The sequence below is a fragment of the Prionailurus bengalensis genome, chromosome C2 (genome assembly GCF_016509475.1).
Source record: "Prionailurus bengalensis isolate Pbe53 chromosome C2, Fcat_Pben_1.1_paternal_pri, whole genome shotgun sequence".
Lineage (NCBI taxonomy): Eukaryota > Metazoa > Chordata > Mammalia > Carnivora > Felidae > Prionailurus > Prionailurus bengalensis.
In genome coordinates this window covers 149335310-149354670 of record NC_057350.1, presented here as the reverse complement: position 1 = coordinate 149354670, position 19361 = coordinate 149335310, and the positions used below count along the sequence as shown (strand labels likewise).

General features: G+C 41.9%; 1 long non-coding RNA gene across 1 annotated transcript; it reads right to left on the bottom strand.

The window, feature by feature from the left end:
* Window positions 1–1671: 1671 nt before the first annotated feature.
* On the bottom strand, window positions 1672–18387 carry LOC122492090. Its single transcript, XR_006299534.1, has 4 exons — window positions 18340–18387; window positions 16495–16614; window positions 5675–5761; window positions 1672–2353 (listed from the first exon to the last, which is right to left on the bottom strand). It is a non-coding gene; the product is annotated as an uncharacterized LOC122492090 (long non-coding RNA).
* Between the last annotated feature and the right edge of the window lie 974 nt (window positions 18388–19361).

Genomic DNA, 19361 nt, shown 5'->3' with positions numbered 1-19361 from the left:
AGTTCCAAGCTTCCGATCATGGCTTGGTCTTGATCTGGCATGGCTTGGTCTGACCAGCCCCCATCCTAAAGCTGACTAGGAGCCCACCAAGAGTTGCCTCATTAAAACAAAAGGCTCTCCTACCAGGAAATGCCAGGATATTTAGGAGCTCTGTAAAAGACACTCCAGTCACCCCCGTCACTCAGAAAATTACAGGAGTTTTAAGAGAGCTCTGTGTCAGGACCCGAAGGCAGAGACCAAATGTTTTTGTGTGTGTCATACATATGTATATTTTTGTACATGTATATTTGAGGCCCCCCCTCCACATAGATATGATGTTGCATACTCTACACACTTCTTTCCTTCTCTTTTTTGTGTGGAATCATATGTTTTAGATATCATTTCATAGCGCCTACAGAAATCTTTCTCATTCCTTTTTTTTTTAATTTTTTTTTTAACATTTATTTATTTTTGAGACAGAGAGAGACAGAGCATGAACGGGGGAGGGGCAGAGAGCGAGGGAGACACAGAATCAGAAACAGGCTCCAGGCTCTGAGCCATCAGCCCAGAGCCTGACGCAGGGCTCGAACTCACGGACCGCGAGATCGTGACCTGAGCCGAAGTCGGACGCTCAACCGACTGAGCCACCCAGGCGCCCCTCTCATTCCTTTTTATAGCCACATGGCACTCCATCATATAGATGTATCCTGCCTTCTCCTATAGACATTGGGTGGTTTCTCATCTTTTGTGTGCAGTGAGTGGCTTCATGCCTATGTCTGCTCATATTTTTGCCCGAGTGTTCTGAGAAAGAGTCGCACAAGTTGGATTACTGGGGCACAAAGTAAACTCCTATGTAATTTTACTGAACAAATTTCCCTCCATATGGACTTTACCAGTTTGCATTTCCATGAGCAAGATCTGAGTGCCTGTTTCAGCACAGCCTTGCCAAGAGTGTGTTGTCAAACCTTTGAATTTTGTTAATATGGGAGATGAGAAATTGTATGTCAGGATCAGTTTAATAATCTATTATTACAAATGAGATTGAGCCTCTTTTCATATGATTAGAAGACACCTGCATTTCCTTTTCTTGTCAACCATCTTCCCAAAGTTCTAGTGCATTTTTCTGAGGTTGTTGGTATTTCTATTCTGTATTTCCTAGGTCTGCCCATTCAAAGGGTCTAGAAACAAATGAGCACCCCCTAGACCCAGAGCGTGGCTTTCAAAGACCATTTCCCACTGGGAAATAAAGGCTCTTTGAAGGAAATGGCTGCTTCCAACTCTGGGATAAAAAATACAAGGTATAAAATAAGCCTGGAACATCTTGTCAGATGAGCTAGTAAGGAAGTTATCAAAGAGATTGATGTCAAAAGTGTTCAGGAGCCAAAGTAAAGAGGAGGCACGGGTCAAACAGAAGACAATCTGAGCCTCTAAAAATTCAACGGATCAAAACACATAAAATAAGTTAAATGCCCAAGTCCACAGTGGCACTCAAAATATTATTTGGTGATTGTTGCAAAGCGTTAGGAAACAAATTCATTTGGAAACCTTGAAAATAAAAGTAAAGAATCAGCTATGTATGTTGTCTTTCCAGTACCTCTACTTGGGGAAGTGAGGTATATAAGAGGAAGTGTTCTGTATAGAGGTATTCCAGCCAATACATCAAGAAGAAATGACAAATTTAGAATATCACTGATTTTCAGAGCCTAATGGAATAGTGAATCTATTATTGATTAACAGCAGCTGATGACAAGAGGGGCAACTAGTCATTACGAGCCTGCTTAGTTGAAAAAGACAATACGATTCATGAAGTAGTCTGGCCAAACAAACAAAAAACAAAACCAAACACAAAGCAAATTGAACCTCTAGACCCAACTATAGGAGTTGGCAAAGGAAAATGTTAAATACACCATGAAGAATGCAATCAGCCAGATCTAGCCAGCACTAATACACTTTCTGCAATGACACATATATTTGCAATGTCCAGTACAGCAGCTGTTAGTCAACATTTTGTGCAGGCCAATCTGTAAACCAAGAATGAGCTTTTTCTTGCTCCAAAGCTGCTCCTAGGAAACTCTCCATGAGGCAATGGGTGTGGACTGACGCAGGGGCAGCAATGCAGCAGGAGCAGGTGTCGAAGGAGGAGCAGGTGTCGACCAGGTGTGAGCCACCTGCTTACACTTCTTGTTTATGCCTTCTAGACCCGCTTCAGTCTGACCTCACATAGACCACCACCCTCTGACCATGGACTGATGCTGCATGTGACTGACCTCATGCCTTGGCTGATCAGAGAGCATCCAGTTCGTAGGCTTACTTGATTTCCCATAGTCAAACATTCAGCTTCTATCAGGGCTTAGTAGCAAACCAGAAACCTTTCCTGGAAAGAAGAACAATTAAAAGCATAAGAGGGCATGGCGTTGCTCCAAAACCGTAACCATCCATGCTATGATGTTCCTACTGTGGCCACCCTGGAGGCTCCCTCTGGTCCTTTTACTTACCAAGGAATATTCAAGTGTTATGACAAAAGGACCAAGTGGCAGGATGGCTTATACCACAGCCTGGGTTTGCTGCATAGTGTTTTATTGCTGGGAGAGCCCACTCAAAACTGACTTCTTTACAGCCAGTGGGTTGGAGTAGCACACTCAGATATGGTATAGTTTTGCCTTCAAAATCCGAAGAAGCTAAAACTATAAAACTCTTAAGAGAAACCGTAGACACACATCTTCTGGGCCTTGGATTAGGCAATGATTTCTTAGATATGACGCTTAAAGCACAGCAGCAAAAGGGGGGGGGGGGGGAATGATAAATGTGACTTCATCAAAACTAAAAACTGTTGTACATGGAAAGACACTATCAAGAAAACGAAAAGACCACGCACAGAATGGGAGAAAATATTTGCAATCATTTATCTGGGAAAGGTCTAGTATTCAGAATATAAAAAGAAGTATTACAATTCAACAATAAAAGAATGATAAAAAGACAATTTAAAAGTGGACAGAGGAGGGGAGCCTGAATGGCTCAGTCGAGTTGAGCGTCTGACTTCAGGTCACAATCTCGCAGTTTGTGGGTTCGGGCCCTGCGTCAGGCTCCGTGCTGACAGCTCAGAGCCTGGAGCCTGCTTCAGATTCTGTGTCTCCCTCTCTCTCTGCCCCTCCTGCGCTCGGGCTCTGTCTCTCAAAAATGAATAAACATTAAAAAATTTTTAAATGGACAGAGGATATGAACAGAAACTTCTCCAAAGATATCCAAATCTCCAATAAGCACATGAGTCATTAGAGGCGAATCAAAACCATAAAGAGATACCACTTCTCACCCACTAGGATGGTTGTGATAAAAAGACAGACAAGGCAAATGTTGGTGAGAATGTGGGGAAACTGGAATGTACATTTGGGGAGGAAATGTAAAACGGTGTAGCCACTTTCAAAAGCAGCCTGGCAGTTCCTCAAAACCTGAGTTACCATAGGACCTAACAGTTGCATTCCTAGATATATACTCAACAGAACTGAAAACCTATGTTCCAGCAAATACTTATACATAAATGTTCATAGCAGCATTATTCATAACGGCCAAAAAATGGAAACAACATAAGCGTCTGTCAAGTGATGAGCAGATGAACCAAATGTGGCTTCTCCACACAACATAACGTCATTTGATCATAAAAAGGAAGAAAGTCCTGATAATTGTGACGCCGCGGGTGAGCCTTGGGCACAGGCGAAGTGAAAGAAGCCAGGCATAAAAGACCACATATTGTAGAATTCTGTTTATAAATGTCCAGAATAGCAAATCCACAGATACAGAACGTGGATCAGTGGTTGCCAGGCACTGGCAGGGAGGGGGGGAGGGGAGATGGGGAGTGATTGCCAAGGGGCTTGGGAGTTTCTTTCTGGGGTGATGATGATGTTCTGAAATCAGAGAGTGGTGATGGTTGCACCCTCTGTGAATGCGGTAAAAACCACTCGGTTGTAGTTCATACGTCTTTAGTCTGAAAACAGTTCTTCAGTCTTTGTCTTTCATGACAGTGACGCTTTTCGAGAATACGGGCCAGTTATTTTGTAAAATGTCCCTCAATCTGAGTTTATCTGAAGTTTCTTCAGGATTAGATTCCAATTATGCATTTGGGAGGAAATGGTGTCTCAGTCTCAGGGAGGCACCTGGTGTGTTTTCCCGATGTCGGTTTGTCCCGATACTGGTGACATTAACTTGGGTCACTTGATACAGTTGGTGTGTGCCACGCTTTGCCATGGTCACTTTGCTCTTCTCCACTTTATAATCACTATATAATTTGTGAGGAGAACTCTGATACTATGTAAATAACCTATTCTTCATCAAACTTTCACTCACTAGTTTTAGCATCCATTCACGGTCTTTAAAATGATTTGTTTCTACTCAGACTAGAGGCTGTTTAAATATATTATTGTCTGATTCCTAACGCCAATTCCTCTCCAAAAAGACTTTCTCGGAAAGTCCTGATTCTCTATATATATCTCCTGATCACAAGAGAAGCATCCAGGCTGAGAAAAAGTTTGACACAGAGAATTAAAAAGCAGCAGGATGCTTTCTCTTTTCGGTTCTCTTTTGTTTTCAAATGTGAGCTCTGTGTCTAGACGTGGAAATAAACACACGATTGTTCAGTGTAATTATATCTATTGTTTGTGGGGCTGAATCAGGCTGGTGGGGGAGGACTGACTAATGAAGGTTAACACTATTTCTTCCTTCCCACTCTGGTGCAGATTAGAGCAAATACAGCTTTGCAAACATAAAATTATGTGTTCGATGTCTTTATTAAGGCTGTCATTTGACTTCCTACTATTATGGTCTTAGCGATAGTTGGGTGCAGATTTATGGTGAAGCTAGTGCCTCAGGAGGCATTCTGGAAAATAAAATGTTACAGGAGCTAGCGATGGGGCTCCTCTGATCTCTCAGCAGCTTCCTAGCCACCTTAACGTCTGTTCTCCAAGCCTCAGTTTCCTCATCTGAAAAATGGGAGTGTGGGTAATAACAAGACCCTGCTGGTTGTTTAGCCGATTAAATGAGATAACACATGTGAAGCACTTAGTACAGGATTGGCATCTCGTAAGCACTCTGTCATGTCTGGTCTTATTATCATTATTATTGAGCAGTCTTAACTGGGAGGGAGGGGGATGCTTGCTGGGACAATGTTTTTAGGAGGAAGATGTTGCCAGGCTGAGTGCTTAAACCTAAAATCTTAATACCACTGCCCACTATTTATATCCATATAGCTTCATTCCTTTGGGCTTTGGGGGCCTTCATAGCTCCACATGTTGCCAATTAAAAGGCAAAAGCCTGAGGATACGTTCACCCTCCTGCCCTGCCTTAGACAGCAGGGCCCTGGGAAGGACAGAGGCACAGGCAGCAGAACGCCAGTTCTAGAAACAGTGGCACCAAAATGCCTGGGTTGACGTCTCACCTCCCTTGGGGTGCCTGGGTGGCTCAGTCGGTTGAACGTCAGGTCTTGAGATTTCAGCTCAGGTCATTCTCTCTTGGTTGGTGAGTCAGGAGCCCCACATCGGGCTTTCTGCTGTCAGTGCAGAGTCCTCTTGGGATCCCCTGTCCCTCTCTCTCTCTCTCTCTGTCTCTCTCTCTCTCTGCCCCTCCCTCTCTCTCTCTCTCTCAAAAATGAATAAGCATTTATAAATAATAATAATAATAATAAAAGAAAAAATGAAATAAATCTCACCTCCCAGGAGCCAGTGGTGTCAGTTTCATTATTTATATTACTCTGGTGCTTCAGCTTCGCCCTTTGTTGTTGTTGTTATTGTTGTTGCTGTTGAAAGCAATATTAATTACAGCATTTTTATATGTTGCCCTGGGGGAATTTTTGAAAGACAACAGCTTCTAGCTTTGTTAAATCCTCCAGAGCTAGAAGTGGACTCGTTTTTCCTCCCATCCAAGGATGGCAGCCGGACTTGACTCCATGTGCACGCCTGAAACGGGACTCTTACCAAAGGTAGGTGGTGTTAGTAGATATAAAATAGATCTGGGTTCACCTGGACCAAGAGGGAGAAATCCCAAGTGGCCTTGATAATAATGGCCGGTATTTTTTCTATCCCTTATTAAGTGCCAGACACGGGTTAAATACTTTACAGAATTAACTCATGACTCTCCACTAAAAGCCTTCTGACGCAGGTTGTATTCTAATCTTTGTTTTACAGATGAGATGTCTCAGGCACAGAGAGGCCACAGCTGATAAGAGGTGGAGTGGATTCAAACTCAGGCAACTTCGCCCTTTTCATCAACAGGTTGGCTTTTAATATCCAGAAATACAAGGAGGGTAGACCCCAACATTACTAGTTAGAGCATCATAGATGGTGTTAAAGAAAAAAAAGAGACAACGGGCCCCATATGGCGTCACTTGTGCTAAGCCCATGTCACCAAACTGAGACCTATTACCCAAATTAGTTACAGTTTCAGCCTCTTCCAGGAGTAGAATCTTAAATCGGACAATCTGGAATTACCTTGTCGGCACTAGAGAGGCAATCAGCCTGATGCACCCCCAAGGGTCCCCCAAGGGAAGGTGACCTTGCAGCAAACAATCCACTCTTCACTAGTAACTTCCTTGTCTCACCCCCTTCTGCCTATGAAAGTTTTTCATTTCGTTCAGCTCCTTGGAGCTCCTGTTCTCTAGATGGGATGCCGCCTGATGCGTGAATCACTGAATAAAGCCTATTAGATCTTTATTTATTTATTTATTTATTTTATTTAATGTTTATTTATTTTTGAGACAGAGAGAGACAGAGCATGAACAGGGAGGGCCAGAGAGAGAGGGAGACCAGAATCCGAAACAGGCTCCAGGCTCTGAGCTGTCAGCAGAGAGCCCGACGCGGGGCTCGAACTCACAGACCGTGAGATCATGACCTGAGCCGAAGTCGGGCGCTTAACCGACTGAGCCACCCAGGCGCCCCTATTAGATCTTTAAAATGTACTCAGTGGAGGGGAGCCTGGGCAGTTCAGTCTGTTAAGCATCTGACTTCTGCTCAGGTCATGATCTCACAGTTTGTGGGTTTGAGCCCCGCAACAGGCTCTGTGCTGACAGCTCAGAGCCTGGAGTCTGCTTCAGATTCTGTCTCCCTCTCTCTCTGCCCCTCCCCCACTTGAGCTCTCTCTCTCTCTCTCTCTCTCTCTCATTCTGTCTCAAAAATAAACATTAAAAAATTTTTTTTTAATTTACTCGAAATTTCATTGTTTGGCAACAGTCAGCAGGCACTTCTGTCTTGGTTTATGGAAGCAGGAACTTCCTACAGGGTCTTGGCATCCTGGGAATTCACTGGCTGCTTATGGAGCTTGAGGAAGCTGTAGCCTTTGTGCAGGCATCACCCATCGCTGCTCTTTCTGTGAAGGCTTGTGCAAGCAGCGGGAGAACAAGCTCCTGGTGCTTTTTTTTTTTTTTTTAAGTTCACAGCTCTGAGTACATTCTCACAGATGAAAACAAATTCACCACAATTTGCTAAATCTGACGACCATAGGCAGTGGCCGTCCAGCTCTTCCGCCCCATGTCCTCTCTTTTCTTCTGTCAGTTGCTGCAGAAACCTGCTGTCAGTTAAGTGTAACCTGACACTACCACAGGGTCCCTCTCGCTTTCTGTCCCAGGGCAGGTGCCTGGTCCTCCGCCATTTCACCTGCACACTCCCACAGTGTGCACACTCAGACCGTCTCTAGTTACCCGGCAACACAAATCAGATGATAATCAACACTCTCATCCACGTTCCCATATGGGCCAGTAGGAAGATTCCTTTGGGACACATAACCAGGGATAAATGTTGTGGTACAGGGTATGCATATTCTTAGTTTCACTAAGAAATGCCTGATCGCTCTCCAGAATTTCTGCATCACTCCTGCCAGCGGGGCCTGTAAGATCCTATGCCCCAATTCCCACCAACACTTGGCATTATGCATCTTTCTAATTTTTGCCTAAAAGGTGTAGAGTGAAATCTCAGTGCTGTTTTACTCTATATTTCTCTAATTCCTACTGAATTTGAGCATCCCAGCATATGTCTGTTAGCCTGCTTGGTTTTGTCTCTTAGAAATTGTTTATTTTCCTGCTGGGGTTCCTCTTTTTCTTGTTGATTTGAAAGAGTCTGTTGTACATCCTAGATATTATTCAACTATCAGTGTTAGACACTACAACTATATTCTCCCATTTTATTTTTCTGTTAATTTTTTCCATACTATTCTTCACTGAACATAAATAATCAGTTTTTTAAGTTTATTTATTTAAAATGTTTATCTATTTACTTTTGAGAGAGAGAGAGTACACAAGTGGTGGGTGGTAGGTAGAGACAGAGGGAGAGAGAGAATCCCAGAAGGCTTTGTTCCATCAATGCAGAGTGGGGCTCAAACTCACATACTATGAGATCATAATCTGAGCTGAAATCAAGAGTCAGATGCTTAACTGACTGAGCCACCCAGATGCCCCTATTTATTTATTTTTAAGAGGGAGAGAGACAGAGAGAGAGCCTGCATGAGCAGGGGAGGAGCAGAGAGAGAGAGAGAGACAAAGAATCCCAAGTAGGTTCTGAGCTGTCAGCACAGAGCCTGACTTGGGGCTTGAACTCACAAATGGTGAGATTATGACCTGAGCTGAAATCAAGAGTCAGATGCCCAACTGACTGAGCCACCCAGGCGCCCCTAGTTTCATCCATTTTTTTTTTCCTATGGCTTGTACTTCCGAGTTTCATTGAAGTCCTTCATGATACAGACTGTTTCCTACATTTATTTTAACTTTATATATCATTTTCATGTTTAGGTCTTTAATCCATCTGGAGCTCACATGTGTATGTGGCATTGATGTAGCAGGCCAGGTCAGAGGACCCAGAGGGGATCCTACAGAACCAGCCAAGAGGGTCCCTGAGGATGGAAATCAAATGCGAGCCAGCAGGAAGTGAGAGTTTATTGATGACACAGAGAGAGCAGATACAGACGGAGCATCTGAGAGACTCAGAACGCAAATGCAGGAGAGTCTCATTTTTGCTTGGGGGTCTAGAGTTTTCACTGAAGATGGTGGTCTGGTGTACATGTCCTCTCTGGCATCCAGGAACTGGTCGAACAAGGACCAGTGCTCAGGTGTCCTCCATAATTCACTTATGCCTAGAGCCTGGGGGTCTTGGTGTTCAAGGTGTTTGCAGTCAGAGGTCTCGGACAATGTTCATGAGGACTCCACCCAGTCCTGTACCTATTGCTCTGGAAGGCTCCAAAGAAATCATTAACTCCTTGACCTTTACAAGGAGGACATACATGAAGACATATGTAAGGCAGGTCCTAGCAGGAATAGAGACAGGAAAGAGAGCAAAGAAAAAAACAGCTTTTTTTTTCTTCATGGAGTTCCTTCACTTTCCCTTTCTCAGTATTATGTAGGGATCCAGTCTTTTTTTCTCAAGTTTATTTATTCATCTTTAGATTGAGAGAGAAAGCGCGCTAACACAAGCAGAGGGAGGGAGAGAGAAACCCAAGCAGGCTCTGCACTGTCTGCACAGAGCCTGATGTGGGGCTGGAACGCACGAACCCTGAGGTTACTGACCTGAGCTGAAATCAAGAGTAGTCCGCTTAACTGACTGAGCCACCCAGGTGCCCCTGTAGGGATCCGGTTTTATTTCTCTCCAAAATGCAAGCCAGTTTTTCTAAGACCACTCTTTCTCCACTGCTGTGTGGTGCCTAAAGATGCCATGTTTGTCATGACTTGGCCGAGTCTTCTTGAGACTATGGATAAGCCAGAAGAAAGCCCAACTGAGATTGAACAGAGGGAGAGATGCTACAGTTTGAGCTCCAGATATTTTTAAAGCCAGGAATCTCCTATTTTTGTTTTTGCTTGGGTCTTTGTCAATTGCAACTGAAATGTCTAGTACAACCATGATGCCCTAATATAGTTGCTATCTGGAAGTTAATTTCATATATTGCTAAGATTCAAATGATAATAATTCCAGTCAACATAATTTATTCTCACTTGTATCAATTAATTGAATCTGTGGTTCATTTAGTTGGAATTCTTTTGTTCTCTTTGAACCTGGGGTAGAAGAATATTATACAGTCAAAAATGTGTTTTAATTCTGACATAATTGGAAAAGATTTTGAGAAACTGAGAGTGAAAAATTTCACAGGGAAAACAGAGCGGGGAAAAAATCTTTGGGCTAGGCAAAGATTTCTTACATACAAACTGCAAAGCTTAATCCATAACAAGAAATAGGTAAGTGAGAGTACCTCAAAATTAAAACTTTTCTCTCTTTGAAAGACACTATTGAGAGAAAGAAAACACAAGCAATAGCCTAGAAGACAATATTTGCAAAACACTTATTTGATAAAGGACTTGTAGCCAATACATAAAGAACTTTCAAAACTTAATAATAAGAAAACACTCAGGGCGCCTGGGTGGCTCAGTCGGTTAAGCATCCGACTTCAGCTCAGGTCATGATCTCACCGCTTGTGAGTTTGAGCCCTGTGTCAGGCTCTGTGCTGACAGTTCGGAGCCTGGAGCATGCTTCAGATTCTGTGTTTCCCCCTCTCTCTGCCACTCCCCTGCTTGTGTTCTGTCTCTCTGTCTCAAAAATAAATAAACATTAAAAAAAATTTAAAAAAAAGAACAGAAACCCATTCTCTCACAGTTCTGGAAGCTAGAAGTCTGAAATCAAGGTACAGACAGGTTGGTTCCTTCTCAGGGCTGTGAGGGAGAATCTGTCCCCTGTCTTTCTCCTAGTTGCTGGGCATGGCCTGCAATCCTTAGCTTTCCTTGACTTGCAGATGCATTACTCCAATCTCTGCCTTTGTCTTCACATGGCCATCTTCTCCCTGTGTTCTCCATCTCTGCATCTTTCCTACTCTTACTTACACCCTAATCAAGTATGGCCTCATCTTAACTTTGCAGATTATATCTACAGAGACTTTATTTCCAAATAAGGTCACATTCACAGGAACGTGAATGGGGTTACTATTTCACATATCTTTTCGGAGGACACAATTCAATCCATAATATATGTGAGCTAGAATATTCATAGAAGTATTATTTGTAAAAGTGTAGAACTAAAAACTATTCAACTGTTCATCAATAGTCAAACAAGTAAATGAATCATGGTATATTCATGCAATGGAATACCATAAAGTAATGAAAATTCACAGCCTACAACTACAGACAACAAAATGGGTGAATTTCACAAGCATGATGCTGAGGAAAATAAATGAAAGACAAACAGTATATACTGTATGATTCTATTTGTATAAAACACAAAACCAGGCAAAACTATTCAGTGAGAAGTTAGGAGAATGGGTACACATGGGGGAGTTAGTGACTGGAAGGGAATGTGAGGAAGGTTTTCTGGGGTGCTGGAAATCTTGGTTCTGGGTACACATGGGGGAGCTAGTGACTGGAAGGGAATGTGAGGAAGGTTTTCTGGGGTGCTGGAAATCTTGGTTCTTGATCTGGTTGTTGGTTATGTGGGTGAGTTTAGTTTGTGAAAATTCACTAGACTCTACACTTACAATACATGCCCTCCTATGTCTGTTATACTTTGGATTAAAAGATTTTTTTAAGTCATGGTTATGACATGAGGTTTCTCTAATATATCTAGATTTAATTTCTACACTAAGACTGTTGTGTTTTTTTTTTTTTTCCAAAGAAGCCATCAGGATTGTTAATAAGTCTACCAGGAATCAAGTGACAAATATTTATTGGCATTAACTATGCTTACTTTGTTGACTTTGAAGATTACTAAGAATTCAAAGGGGGAAGTAAAACTTTTACAATTACTATTTATTTTTTGATCAGATAATTCAGACACATGGTACCCAATTCAAATGGTCAAAAGGGCATTAAATAACTTTAAAAGTATCCTGGGTTCTTTAGCAATAAGAACCATTCTGGTTGAGGTGAAGTCTAGGAAATTACAAGTACTACAATGGGCATAAACTTGGCTCACAAGAAAATAACTCTTTCTCACAAGAATTCTTAAGAGTCCTTTAGAGATTAAGAAAGGCCCAGGCTATCATTTTTTTGAGGAGATATACACATATATATTTTTTAAATGCCCAAACAGGGTAACAAATATTGTACAATATATTTTATAATGTATTTTATGTTTTTGCACTTAACCAATTTAATAATTCTAACACAAAATAATCCCAAACAATGTAATGGTGCAATTCACTATAGATAATGTAACAAGTCCTAACATAGGTTTTTCCAATGATGAAGGTACTATTCTGGGCACATTAGAGACACATTAGAGAACAGAACAGACAAAAATCTCTGCCCTCACAGAGCTTGGCTTCCAGGTGGGAGGAGATAGACAATAAACAATAAATATAATAAACAGCTAATTCTACGATATGGTAGAGGTGAAAAGTTTCCATGAGCAAAAACGTAGAATGAGATAAAAATATTTGGGGGAGCGTGGGGTAGAACTATAATTTTAATGGGGTGGGCAGGTTAGGCCTCCTTGGGAAGGTGACAGTTGGGTGAAATCTTGAAGAAGAAAAGGACTGAGCCATATGGATATCTGGGGGGAAATCACTTCAGGTAGAGGGCACAGATGTTGCAAAGGCCCTAACATGTAACCACACTGGCATGTTTTAGGAATAGCAAAGACAAATGTCTAGAGAGACATGTGTGCAAGGGAGAGTATTAGGAGATGAAGTAAAGAAGTACAGGGGGGCCCAGATGATACAAAGCCTCTTGGGCACCATTAGCTTTCATTCAGAGAAATGGGAAGTCATTGGAGGGATTGGACTTTAACATGACTTTAACATGATCCCTCTGGCTGCCATGATGAGAACTGACCTTAAGAGGCAAGAATGAAAGTAGTGAGACTGGAAAAGAGCCTAATTAAATAATCCATGTGAGAGTTTATGGGGGTTTAGGTCAGGATGATAGCATAAGTGGTGAGAAATGGTTGTACTTGAACATACTCTGAATGCAGAGCCAGCAGGATTTGATGACAGAATGGATAGGGGTGGAGGCTGTATGAGAGAAAGACAAGGGTCAAGGAAGATGCCAAACCAAAGACTAAGAGGTGAAAGACGGAAGGCTGGGTAGGTTTGGGATAGAAGGTAAGGAGCTAAGTTTGAATTTGATAAGACTGAAATGTATATCAGTCTTAAATACAGATGTCCTGTGGGTGGTTGGGCACAAAGTTCTGGAGCTCAGGGAAGAGGTCTCAGCTAGAGATACTTGGGGAGTTATTAGCATGCAGTGGTATTGAAAGCTATGAGAGTGGATGAGATTGCCAAGAGAGAGTGAGTGTAGAAAAGAGGAGCAGGTCAAGGTCCAGGCCCTGAAGGCCTCTATTATTTACAAGCTAAAAGGACTGGGGAGAGAACCCCTGGACACAGGAGGCAAATCTGGGCACTGTGGAGTCACAGAAGCCAAGCGAAACAAGTGTTTCCAGGAGGTAGGAGCAAGTCCTATTTTGCCAATAGTTCAAGAAAGATAGAGTCCAATAGCCATTGGACTGACAATGTGGAGGTCATTGTTGACCTTGACAAAGGCAATTTCTGGACAGTGATTGGAACAAGAATTTATCTAAAGAGGGTTTAAGAGAGAATGAGGGGAAAGGAACTGATACCATGCCCTTCTATAAAGTGGAGCAGTGAGTTGGGACAACAGTGAAGGGGAAGAGTCCCTGAGAGGGGTTTTCAAGATGGGAGAAATAACAGCACATCCATTGGGCACCTGGGCTCTATCCCTCCCTGCCCTGAAGGCATTGTATGAACTTATATTACAGTAAAGATGAAATACTTAGGGAAACTCCACAAATTTTAGGTATCCTTGATATTGTAAGTCAGAATCCAGGAAATCTTATGTATTTCAAATTTCAAATTTGTTCAGATAGCCAGATTGGGTTTGGGGGGATTTTTTTTTTTTTTTTTTTTTTTTGCAAAAAGCCAAATCCTATAAAACTCTAACCATGAGTCCTTGCTTCAATATTAGGACCAGTTCTGCATTTTTCTGAGAATTTATGGGGAAAGACTAATTTCAGTTTAAAGTAATTATTTTAAAAGCATACCTTCTTGGGACACCTGGGGTTAAGCATCCGACTTTGGCTCAGGCCATAATCTCTTTGTCCGTGAGTTCCAGCCCCACGTCGGGCTCTGTGCTGACAGCTCAGAACCTGAAGCCTGCTTCTTCAGATTCTATGTCTCCCTCTCTCTCTGCCCCTTCCCCACTCACTCTCTGTCTCTCAAAAATAAATAAACATTTAAAAAAATGTGAAAGCATACCTTCTTGATTAATGTTGGCAGGGCTGGAGTCCAAGCTCCCCCATGAATTAGCTGTGTCATTTTGTCAGTTACACAATCTCTCTGGGCTTCAGTTTCCCCATTGATAAAAAAGTTAGTAATCATACTTCATCCATAGGATTACAATGAGGATTAAATAAAATAATACTTTAAAACAGAACAGTGCCTGGATGTGGCCAATAATAAAAGTTCTTCACTCCTCGTAATCCTGTATTCCCAATGAGCGGTGAGTAAATCATGTTTTGGTGTATTTTAATTACACTGGAGAAGCCATTTAGTAAGATAAAATTTTGGCATACAAATAAATGACCTCTTAGTCGATCTGCTTAATTTTTAAAAACTGTGCTTTTCCGGGACGCCTGGGTGGCTCAGTTGGTTAAGCGGCGGACTTCGGCTCAGGTCATGATCTCGCGGTCCGTGAGATGGAGCCCCGTGTCGGGCTCTGTGCTGACAGCTTGGAGCCTGGAGCCTGTTTCTGATTCTGTGTCTCCCTCCCCTGTTCATGCTCTGTCTCTCCCTGTCTCAAAAATAAATTAACGTTAAAAATAAATAAATAAATAATAAAATTTAAAAAAATAAAAACTCCTTTTCCACAAAGGCCTTCTTGGGGACTATGACAGTCCCCGTCACTAGGTGGCACCTGAGTGGCTCCAGGACAGCGGAACAAGGAGGCTTCCAGAGCATCTGACCCAGCAGCAAGCGGTGCACTAGCTGTCACAGGGATTCACACGGAAGGTTAATGTGTCCTCTCAGGAATTCACAGAATGTTTCAAAAATGTGTTTTCCAATATTCAAAAATCAGATTTCTTATAAAAAACTGATTCCTGGCCTCTGAGTAAATTGGAAGATCTGGAAAGTCCAGGCCTGTGGTGGTGTCTCCTTCAGGCTGGGCGGTTATCTGCCAGTCGGGTGCAGACCCCCCCCCCTCCCCCAGCCCACCTGCTTCTCTCCTCTCTCTCCCCTTAGTTCCTCCAGGCATGTGAGTTTGTAGCCTCTGACTAGTCCAATCCTTCCCTTTTCAGATGTGGAGACTGAAGTCCTAGGGAGAAGTCGAGGGTTGGTACTGGAATCCCCACTCTCAGGCCAGGACGCTTTTTTTTTATACCTTGTGTTGTGTCTTTTACATTTGGTTGTGTTTGGAGAAGGACTGGAGCTAAAACATGTAAGCCATACTGGGAGAACTGAAATTTGGAGACTTGGGGGCACTGCTGAGATGATTAAAATGAGGTGTGGGAACAAGTAGAGGTCATTGGATTCTTTTTCTTTTCTTTGTGAAAGATGACCTCATTGTATTTGAGGGGAAAAATATATGTTCAGTGCAAAAGATTCAAACAATACAGACAAATACACAGAAGAGGAAAAAGATTCCCCCAAATTCCACTTTCATTTATAACTTCCATTTACATTTTGGTAGATATCCTTCCAGGCCTCTCCCTGTGTATTTATAGATCTACTTAACATAGGCACTGGATGGGCCAAGGAAGGCCTGGGAGTGTGGGGCTTTCGCATTCATCAGTGGGGCTTTAATCCTTCATCGGTTTCCCTTCAACCAATTCTATGATGCGGCCAATTGGGAGTTTCTTCAATCATATTAAAGTGCCATGTAAATGCAGCGTTAAGCCTGTTTGTTCGCCCCAACTCCCTTCCAATCAGACTGTTATTCAGCTCACTCACATAGGTAGAAATTCTATATGAAAATTCTGGAGCTGCCACAGTTCAAAATTTGTTTGAAATTTTCCTAAAGGAGAACATCCAAGTTGTTCTGTAAACTGTTTTTTCCACTAATAGTATTCCTAGAATATCTGTCCCTAGTTTATAAATACAGATTTAAAAAAATACATATCTCACCTTCCAGAACATCCTTAGCAACCTCAAGATAAGCTAATTGGTCTCTCTCTCTCTCTCTCTCTCTCTCTCTCTCTCTCTTTAAGTAGGCTTCACACCCAGCAACAAGCCCCATGACACAGGGCTTGAACTCATGACCCTGAGATCAAGACCTGAGCAGAGGTGAAGAGTTGGACACTTAACTAACTGAGCCACCCAGGTGACCCTTAGCTAGTTGTTCTCTTAAACAGACTTTGCTCCATCTGATTGGTGACTGGAAAGATGGGGCCCACCTAACTGGCACCTAGAGTGCAAATTGTCAAGTCTGTATGATTGCTCATGGTAGGCGTGAATAGGAACAGTTAGTTTCTCAATGATTCTATTGGTCAGGTTTTGCTGCAAAAATGTTCTATAACAAACAAGCCCCAACCATCAGTGATTTACAATGACAGATACTTTTTTTCTCTCACTGGTCTGTGTGCTGCACGTGGGTTGGCCAGGCTTGCGTTGGTCTTAGATTCTGGTCTGCTCCACTTGATTCCCTTCCAGGAGCCTGGCTGATGGTGCAATGGCTACCTGGCAGAAATGCACAAGGTTAAGCCAAATTTCATAAATTCACATACAGCCTCTGGTGAGACATGGCATATGTTACATCCACACACACTCTATAGACCGAGTCCAAAGTGAGTGACATAGAGAACTGTACTTTATCTATAGTATACCACGGCAAAGGTGGAAAAGGAACAAAGAATTGTAAACCAAAAAATACCACCTGTCACAGGAACTAACCATGATGGAATGAAATTTAGATTAAGACATACCTTGAACCTTACTTTTTTTTAATGTTTATTTATTTTTGAGAGAGAGTGTAAGCGGAGTAGGTGCAGAGAGGTGGGGGACAAAGGATCCAAGCAGGCTGACAGCAGAGAGCCCAATGTGGGGCTCAAACTCGCTGACCATGAGATCATGACCTGAGCTGAAGTCGGACCCTCAACCAACTGAGCCACCTAAATGCCCCTACTCTCGAGTCTTATAAATGCAGTTTGAACCCACACTGCTTGAGAATCACAACAGTTTTGTCTAGTATGTTCCTTAATCAAAGACCTTTTGTCATTGGAGATCCATAATGAGAGTCGTCTCTGATCATACTCACTCTGCCTTTATGTTTTACATGCTCTATGCTCTTCTATCTATGCTTCTAATGCTCTTTAGAGTTATGCACTTGGGTCTTTAACAAAGAAAAAGATTAAACTGCCCTATCAGTTTCTGAATGTAGAGAGAGGTATTTTCTCCTTTGTCTTTCCCTGTCAAAGTTGTACCAATCAGCAAAAAATACATTTTCCTATGAATAAAAACAAAGAGAACTGTTGCCAGGCAACAAATAACAGCATTATTTTTATATTTGTTTTGGAAGGTATAGCATCTTGCTCCACTGTTTCCATGGAGAATCCCAATTGTCAAGATTAATTAAATGCTGGGAGATTGAAATGTATGCAAAGAGGCCAGCTTAGTAAGCCATCACCTATGCTCCAGGGTAGGAGAAATATTTAGATAAAACCTCTTCCCACAAATGAAGTATAATCCCCTGGCATCAAATGACTCAAGTTAATGCTTTCATGTGTGTCAACTGCTTTTCTAAAGGTACTGCAAAAATATTTCATTAAAATCACAAATTACATGTGTACCATTTCCAGGATAAATCACCACTGGATGTTTAGAATGCGTATGAACTGCATCATAATAGTACAGGAAAGAGATAACCAATGGTTGTAAACAAGGTGCCTCTATTTTGTTAGCATGTCGGCAATGTGCCAACGTGGAAAGGTCTTCCCAGTAAATTGATAAGAGAGGATATCCAAGATCATTCGGAAGAAGTAAAGGAAATGAAGGGAGGGCAGAGTTCAGAGAGTAGTCCTATCAGATATTAAAACATGAAAAATAAAGAGAGAAACGTGTGGCTCTGATGAAAAAACAGACAGCCAAGTGGAATGGGATAGGTAGGGATACTGATTAAAAAAAAGACAAACAAACAAAAACATACAATCAGGGTGCCTGGGTGGCTCAGTCTGTTAAGCGTCTCGACTTTGGCTCAGGTCATGATCTCACCTTTTGTGAGTTCCAGCCTCGCATTGGGCTCTGCTATCAGCGTGGAGCCTGCTTTGGATCCTCTGTCTCCCTCTCTCTGTGTCCCTCCCCTCCTTCCCACCTCAAAAATAAACAAACGTTTACAAAAAAGACATACAATTAATTGTGTAATAGAAGATATACAAATAACCAATAAGTACACGCAAAGATGCTCACCATCACTGGCCACCAGGAAAATCAAAACCACAATGAGATACCACTCCACACCCACTAGGAAGTCTGTAATAAAAAAGGAAATAATGAGTATCGGCAAGGATGTGGAGAAATCATAACACGTTGGTGGGAATGTAAATGGTGCAGCCTGTTTAGAAAACAGTTTCGTAGTTCTTGAAAAGATAAAATATAACTGCTTGACCCAGCAATTCCACTCCTGGGTATATCCTCAAAAGAAATGAGAACATATGTCCACACAAAAACTTGTACACAAATGTTCATAGCAGCATTATTCATAATAATGCAAAAGTAAAAACAACCCAAATATCAACTAATGAATAGATAAATAAAATGCACCATATCTACACAATGGAGTATTCTTTGGTGATAAAAAGAAATAAACTAAATAAAGTACTAATACATGCTACTTCCTGGATGAACCTTGAAAACATGCTAGTTAAAGAAGCCACTTATTATGTGACTCTTATATGAAATGTCCAGAATACAAAAATTTATAGAAATAGAAAGTAGATTAGTGGTTGCTTAAGGCTGGGGTGGTTGAGAAATAAAGGGGGGGGGGTGGCTTCTAAAGAAACAGGGTTTGCTTTGTGGGTAATGAAAATGGTCTAAAATTGTGGTAATGGTTGCACAACTCTGTGAATGTACTAAAAACCAATCAGTTGTAAACTTGAAGTATGTGGCTTGTATGGTAAGTGAATTATATGTCCATAAACGTATTGCAAAATAGTAATTGGGAAAAGGAAGGGTATTGCTTTGGAAAATGGATTAGCAACTTGAAAATAAAATTAGCTTAGACTTTAATCAGTATTAAACTTAAAATCATTTCCAAGCAAGCCAGAGTTAAAGAAAAACAATGGAGTGCCTGGGTGGCTCAGTTGGTTGAGTGTCCAACTCTTTACTTCAGCTTAGGTCATGATCCTAGGGTCGTGGGGTCGAGGCCCATGTTGGGCTCCATGCTGAGTGTGAAGTCTGCTTGAGATTCTCTCTCTCTCTCTCTCCCTCTC